We start from the raw sequence: 8,528 nt of genomic DNA, 5'->3' as shown, positions 1-8,528 counted from the left end.
GGCGTTTCCACCTGCAAACCGACCATGCTGCACTGAAGTGGCTTCACACCGTCAAGGAAACTAACAAAAAACTTCTTCGGTGGAGTTTAGCTCTCCAAGATTTTGATTTCGACATCCAACACATCTCAGGAGCTTCTAACAAAGTGGCTGATGCACTCTCCCGTGAAAGTTTCCCAGAATCAACTGGTTAAAATCGTCCTTGAGATGTGGAAAATATTGTTAGTCTTTATGTACTTGGTAATATATTTAGAGATGCATGTGTCTTATTAACTCGGTTTTTCCTAGAGCTGCAGGAAGAAATCCCAGCCAGTGTTTTACCCTAGCTGAGATTTGGGGGGCGTGTCATAAATATAAAGGGAAGGGTAAACCCCTTTGAAATCCCTCCTGGCCAGGGGAAAGCTCCCCTCACCTGTAAAGGGTTAAGAAGCTAAAGGTAACCTCGCTGGCACCTGACCAAAATGACCAATGAGGAGACAAGATACTTTCAAAAGCTGGGAGGAGGGAGAGAAACAAAGGGTCTGTGTGTCTGTCTATATGCTGGGGTTTTCTGCTGGGGATAGACCAGGAATGGAGTCTTAGAACTTTTAGTAAGTAATCTAGCTAGGTATGTGTTAGATTATGATTTCTTTAAATGGCTGAGAAAAGAATTGTGCTGAATAGAATAACTATTTCTGTCTGTGTATCTTTTTTGTAACTTAAGGTTTTGCCTAGAGGGGTTCTCTATGTTTCTGAATCTAATTACCCTGTAAGATATCTACCATCCTGATTTTACAGGGGGGATTTCTTTATTTCTATTTACTTCTATTTTTATTAAAAGTCTTCTTGTAAGAAACTGAATGTTTTTTCATTGTTCTCAGATCCAAGGGTTTGGGTCTGTGGTCACCTATGCAAATTGGTGAGGCTTTTTATCAAACCTTGTCCAGGAAGTGGGGTGCAAGGTTTTGGGAAGTATTTTGGGGGGAAAGACGCATCCAAACAGCTCTTCCCCAGTAACCAGTATTAGTTTGGTGGTGGTAGCGGCCAATCCAAGGACAACGGGTGGAATATTTTGTACCTTGGGGAATTTTTGACCTAAGCTGGTAAAGATAAGCTTAGGAGGTTTTTCATGCAGGTCCCCACATCTGTACCCTAGAGTTCAGAGTGGGGGAGGAACCTTGACACAGAGTGATCGCTTTGTGAAAAAAAAATTGTTCACCCAGAGGTGACGTGGTGTTTTTTGTCTTCTATCATGTACGAGTTCATTCGAGAGTGCAGCGATTTTTCCGGTTTCACCCAAATAGTTGCTATTGGGACATTTAGTGCACTGGATGAGATAGGCGTGTGTAGGACCTATGGATCTTGAAAAGTGTGTTATGGGGGTGTTGCTCATTGTAGCAATGGAGATATGTCACTTTGAGTTTGTGTGTTCTGGTGGGGAATTGCTTCTGATGAGCTTGGAGGGGTTGCGGTGTTGTTTGAAGACAAGAAGAGGGGATTCAGGAAAGATTTCTTCTAGGATGGGGTTCCCATAGAGTATGGGTTGTAGTTGTTTGATACCCCATATGGGTTCCAGTGTGGGGTGGTAGGTGACAACTAAGGGTTTTATTTCTAAATTGAAGCAGGTTTTGTTGGGGTATTAGGGTGGCCCATTCCATGGTGCAATCTACTTCTCTAGTGGAGGTTTGGTGAAGGTGGCTTTGAGTGCGTTAAGGGTGTGTATCCCAGACTTTCTCCTTGGAGTATATTCTGTGGTATCTGAGTGCATGGCTATAGGTAACAGATTTCTCGTGTTTGGGGTGGTTACTGGATCTCTGAAGGAAGGTATGATGATCTGTGGGTTTCTTATATATGGGTGTTTATTGGGTTCCGTTGCTGAAGCTGACTGTGGTTTCCAGGAAGTTTTTGCTGGCGTGCGAGTGTTCCAGAGAGAGTTTAATGGATGGGTGGGTGCTTGTTGAAACTGTGGTAGAAATCTGAGGGAGTTTGTCATCTGTCCAGAGGATGAAAATATCACTGATGTATCTCAGGTATATAATTAGTTTCATGGTGCATTTGTCCAGAAATTCTTCTTCAAGGGGACACATGATGAGGTTGGCATATTGGAGTCATCCTATGAGGTCATAGCTGTTCCCAATGATTTGAACAAAGTGTTTGTTGTTGAATGTAAATTTCTTATGGGTGAGGATGAAATGGATGAGTTTTGGTGATGTGTTTGGGGTGGCTATCTGAGGATTGTCCATCATCTCGTAAATATTTGAAGCAGGCAGCTATGCCATTATTGTGAGGGATGGTGGTTCAAAGGAAACACTTTCAAAAGATGAGCCTGGGAGATTAAATTCTTAACTTTGCTAGACACTAAAAATCATGCACTGAACAGAGACACTGGATTTATGGCTTAATACAACAATCTATGACCCACTAACAACCCCTCAGAAAACCCAGATTTCCTTCCTCCCCAACTTCCTTTCCTCCCAATGACTGGAGGGTTGTTAACTGGACACTTCACCTTCAATGGTGCCTTCAAATATATGTTAACTACGTATGTTTAACAATCTGTTCCATCTTGTATTTAGCAGTGATACTATGAGGCCAGGTCTACACTATAGACCTATATCAGTGTAACTATGTTGCTCGGGGGTGTGAAACTTCCATATCTACCTAATCCCTATGTAGACAGCACTAGGTCAACAGGAGTGCTTCTCCAACCAACATAGCTACTGCCTCTTGGGGAGGTGGACTGACTATGCTGATGGGAGAAGCTCTCCTGTTGGCGTAGCAGCATCTTCACTCAAGCACTACAGCAGCATGCTATAGCACTATACATGAAGACAAGCCCTGACTGAGGACATGTCTACACTGGCAATTTACAGCGCTGCAACTTTCTTGCTCAAGGGTGTGAAAAAACACCCCCCTGAGCGCAGCAAGTTTCAGCGCTGTCGAGCAACAGTATAGACAGTGCACCAGCGCTGGGAGCTACGCCCCTCATGGAGGTGGTTTCTCTTTTTAGAGCGCTGGGAGAGCTCTCTCCCTGTGCTGCGCCACGACCTCACAAGCCACGTTAAAGTGTTGCCAGTGTAGACGAGACCTAAGTTTCCCAGACCTGAAGAAGAACTCTGTATAAGTTTTCTCTCACCAACAGCCCAATAAAACCTATCACCTCATCACCTTGTCTCTTTGTAGAAGTTTAATACTTCAAAAGGTGAAGTCGGTTGCAAATATATAACAGGCAATTTGTTGATCAGCTATGTGTTTGAGTTTGTTTTAACAATAAGGATGTTAATGAGGCCATGATCTTGTCTTTTTTTAGCGTAGATCACCATGTTAAGTATGAAATGTCTCAGCATAAAATATCTCTATGTAAAATTCTAACAGTTATGAAAGTAATTAAAGAAACATCCCATTTAACAATTGAACACATTTAACAATACAAAATGAGAAAAAAATAAAGAACTAGCAACATGTAAATAAAATGAAGGTCAGCTCAAGGATTTAAATTGTGGAGGGAATGCTGGATTTTCAATATAGATACAATCCTTCTGTCTTGGAGACCTTTGTTAGCTCCTGAATAGTTGCAGACCTCTGAACTTCAGTAATACTCAGGTTTCACCACATTCTTTAGTATCAAATGTATATTACTTTTTTTTTTTTTTTTTAGGTTTGGATAACTTTAATTTTCATGCATTTCTGTAATTGCTAACTCTGAGTAGAATCAGAAGTGCAGAAATACAGTGAAAGAGGCTATTGCTGTGGCTTTCCTTGCACAACCAGAAGCAGGAGTAGGGGTAAGTGTGTGAGAAGTTCAGTCTACGTGAGATTTCCAGCCCAATTTTGCAAAGTCAAGAAATTCATACTGGTCAGGTCAGACCCATAAAGTATGTGGTCATTCTGAATATTTGTCCAAACATTTTGACTGTCACAAAATACATAAGTAGTAGGCAGTAGTATTTATAGACTAAGATCAGAAAGGATCATTATGAACATATAGTCTGACCTCCTGCATAAGCAAGGCCACAGGTTTTCAAGCCCTACATCAAACCCATAACTTCTGTTTGAGCTATAGCATATTGTTATACCAGGGATTTGATGAAACCACATTGAAATTGGTGTGCAAAACAGCCGCCTTTCCGGCAGAATCAGTGTAATCAAGCTCCTTAATAGAACAGATAGCTGAAAGAATAGGCGCCACCACCCAAAACAGAGGCATATACAAGGTCAGTTAGGAATCTGAGCTATTTGGGCAGAAGGATTTGACTGGAGCTGAATGCTAATATAGAGGGTTGGGTATTGTTTGAGGGAGCTGTGTGAGAGAGAAGCAGCAGAAAACAACATGGAACTAGACAGAAAACGTAGTAAGGAATGAGTGACCCTGAGAAAAAAGCAGAGAGAGATTTTGAGGAGAGTGCTGGCTGGAAAGAGACTTAGGTGTTGTTCACAGTCCCATGTCCTGCTGTTTGATCCTTCCTGTGTCCTGGGAAACAGGAGTTTATGTACATTTCTTGTAATGAAACAAGATTGCATCAAAGAAACAGCTGCTTCAATCATCAATTTCTCCTCTTAAAGGAAAGAACCTGCAAGACTCCAAGTATTGGGTAACTGCTCCAGTCAAAAGCAGTAATAATAGCTCTTAAAAAGACATCCAGTTTTCATTTATAAACCTTAAATGATGGGCGAATCCACCATATCACTCCGTAAGTTGATCCAATGATTTATTTCTCTCACTATTAAAAAAAATTGTGCTTCATTTTTACTATAAACTTGTCTAGCTTTGGCTTCCAATCTTTGAATCTGTTCCTTTTTGTGTCGGATTACAGGGCCCTCTTCTATCAGAAAACTCTTTCCCATGTAGATACTAAGTTATAGACCAGGGGTCGGCAACCTTTGGCATGGGCCCATCAGGGTAATCTGCTGGCAGGTCACAAGACATTTTGTTTACGTTGACCGTCCACAGGCACGGCCCCTGCAGCTCCCAGTGGCCGCAGTTTGCCATTCCCGGCCAATGGGAGCTGCAGGAATTGTGCTTGTGGATGGTCAACGTAAACAAACTGTATCGTGGCCTGCCAGCAGATTACCCTGATGGGCCGCGTGCTGAAGGTTGCCGATCCCTGTTATAGACCATGATCAGGTTACCTCTTAACCTCCTCTTGGGTAAACTTAATAGATTGAGCATCTTTCATTTCTCACTGGAAGACCAGTGTACAGACCTCAAATCATTCCTATAGCTCTTCTGAATCCTTTCCAATTTTCCAATGTCCTTTTTCAAGTGTGAACTCCAGAACCAGTGGCAGCATTTAGGGGAAACTGGTGGTGAGTTAATGTCTCTCGACAAGGTTTTTGCACTTGCTCTAAGTTCCATAGGCTCTGAAGCTGGGGGATGTGGGGAGGCACTGTCCGACCACTTTTAAGCAGTGTTTCCATACTAAATCAGTGTGGCTGCTGCCAGAGCAGACTGGAGCATTGCTCTAGCTGCAAGGTTTCAATGCCATTGAAATTTGGCCAGGCCAGGACAAATCAATATTACAGACTGGCACACAGGGGGTGGAGCTCAGGGGAGTCTGCCAAAAATTTGAACCTGGTGGCACTGGCTCATGCACTGTGTGGGTAAGAGAAAGGGAAGATTCACCAGCCAAGGGAGACCTGGGATCCCTGGGTGGAGGAGGGGGAAGAATGAATGGGGACTGGAACAGGGTCTTTTACGTGGCCTAAGGTGGCCCAGAATTTGTCTTTCCTCCCCCGCAAGAAATATTTGAATTGGCACCACTGATGAGAACCAGGCACAGTATACTGATGCTGTATACAGAGATAATACTACCTCCCTATTCTTACTTGATCTTCCCTAGCTTATACGTCCAAAGATCATGTTAGAGCTTTAGCCACAGCATCTCACAGGGAGCGCATGTTTGGCTGGTTATCCACCATGACTCCTATGTCATTTCCAGTCACTGATTTCTGAAATACTGTCCCCATCTGTCAGTGTGACCTACTTTTTTTGTTCCTATTGCGGTAGCTCTCAAAGGTCCCTGGTATAACTGGGGCCCCCATTATACACTGTAGGAATAGCATAATTACTCCTGGGGGTATTCTGTGCATCTGCGGATGCGCAGAATTAATTTGTCTTGTCTTGCATAATTTTGTATTTTCCCACATAAAATACGTTTTGCCTAAGTGCTGAAGTTCTGCCTTTTGGCCACCAGAGGCCGCTGTGGTGCCAGAACAGCCAGCTGCATTCATGCCAGCTGTTCTAGTACCACAGCAGCCTCTGGTGGGCAAAAGGCAGAACTGCAGCACTTTCTTGGGCAAAACGTACTTTATGCAGGAAAATACAAAATTCTATGTCCAGTGGAGCCAGGTTAGGACAGAGTGGGGCACACAGGGCTGCTGAGGGGTCACAGACTAGGGTTCAGAATAGCTAGTGAGGGGAAAGACTGGAGCATGGGCTCAGGAGCCAGTGGGGTGAGGGGACAGGGGCAGATGTGCCTGACTGAATGGAAGAAGCCTGGAGTCAGCCAGGGTCTGCATGGGGGAGGCTTCCAGACACCCTAACAATCCCCCACCCACCCATACTCAACACCCTCCAGGTTCACTCCTAGGCTTCTTCTCTTTCCCTCAGCTCTTCTGTTACCCCCAACTCCCCCAAGCCTTTGCACTGCTTCTGACAAGTGCAGGAAATACAGTTCCGTATTGTAATTTAAATGAATTACACAAAGTTCTGTATTAATATGCTTCATAAGGAATCTATTTGTCAAAAAAAATTACCAGAATCTTTTTTTTTTTTTTTTTGGTCTGTGTTGTTACAGACGTACTTGCTGACAGATATTTTGAAATAAATTACCAAAACTGTAACTGGCATGATTATATTGTGTTATTTTGACAAAATGTGCGGAATTTTCAAAGATTGTGTGCAGAATTTTAAATTTTTGGTGCAGAATTCCCCCAGGAGTATATAATACAGTGGACCAATATGCATTGCAACACTTGTTTTCAATGGGAGACTGCAGAACTGTATGTCATTTCGTTCATTCAAGTGAAAAGCATGTGCACTCGCTGGCTTTTCATCTTTACGCTTACCACTGTGTAAGCTGCACCTGAGAAGCCAACTTTACACATAACTTTCACTGTATTAAGAAGCATGCCATGAAATTCTCTCACCTGTCCCCCAAGCTTCCTTTCTGTAGAATTCTCTGTGTGGTATTCTGAAACACTTTTACAAAAAACGATCAATTTTTTTATCTGTCACAGACAGAAAAAAGACCCTGCCTGGATTAGCATAATACGTTTGTGGGATTTATGCAGGGAGAGTCAAAAATCTAGTGTTCATAGACAGATTTGGATCTTGTCTTTGGATCTTTGGCATGGTGGAAAGATAGCGAAACTCAAAGCCAGACAGCTCCCTCTCGATTATCATTTTGTAGAAGGATTAGGTCTATTTGATAGCCCCCTCCTCTTGTTGGACTAAACTGTGTCCTGCTAGGTCAGTTCACACTCTCTGAGGTTAATTTGACTGAGCTTTCTCAAGGAATCCAGGGAAGCTACTTCTCAGCTGAGGTAGGTTCTTTAATTGAGCCTTCTTAATAAAACATAATCAAACTCTTGCAGATTCTTTCTTCCAACTCTGTGCATGCATAGCAGTCCTTTCCCCCCAAATTAGCCTCTCGCACCAATAATTCCACTAACCAGATTTCCTGGCTCTTACCTCAGAGCCTCAGTAATACAGATCTCCCACCAATCTCCCTTTTTGAACATTTGGCATTCCTGAAGCAGTTCCTCTTAGCAATAACTTCAGTAGTGGGTCATCAGGGAACCACTTCTGGCCTCTCAACTTCCTCCAGGATGTTGCAGTTCCTCTCTCCCCGCTAAACCCCTTCTTGCTGGCCTCTTTATATGAGGATCAGCTAATTAAATTCCAATTCTTTCTTAGGTGCAGCAGGCCAGGCTAATCGGACAGTCAGGCCAGCTCTGGGCCACTGACCCAAAGAACGGTATCCTTTATACGTATCAAGTTAGAGACAGAAAAGATTTAGTGGATCTTGTACTTCAGGGATTTTCAACCTTTTTTCATTTGTGGATCCTTAAAAAATTTTGAATGGAGGTGGAGACCCCTTTGGAAATCTTAGACATAGTCTGCAGACCCCCAGAGGTCCACAGATCACAGGTTGAAAACCACTGTTCTAGTTCAATTCACTGTCAATACAAGGAAATGTATCTGAGGGGGCTCAAGTTATTCCTGCCAAAATCAATGAGACCTTAAACTTACTAAAGTGACGGCAGATAAACCAGTTTCATACGGTAACAGCAATAAATAAAAAGGCAAACAATTAGCTATAGCAGTGGGAATGCATGAATGAGAGAGAGAGAGGCGTGTGCACATTTTTAGGCTCTAGTTAAGTACACGAGCATGTGTTTAAGTGCTATGCTGAATCAAAGCTGTAAATTTTATGTGAAAAATGCAGAAAACATCCATAATTGAAGGTTCAGTTTTTAGAGGACGACCGATTATTGGCAGTATGTAGAGGATGCTGTCAGCGGCTCCAGTGATTAACTTGCTACATCTT

The sequence above is a fragment of the Eretmochelys imbricata genome, chromosome 1 (genome assembly GCF_965152235.1).
Source record: "Eretmochelys imbricata isolate rEreImb1 chromosome 1, rEreImb1.hap1, whole genome shotgun sequence".
Lineage (NCBI taxonomy): Eukaryota > Metazoa > Chordata > Testudines > Cheloniidae > Eretmochelys > Eretmochelys imbricata.
This window is presented reverse-complemented; position numbering follows the sequence as displayed.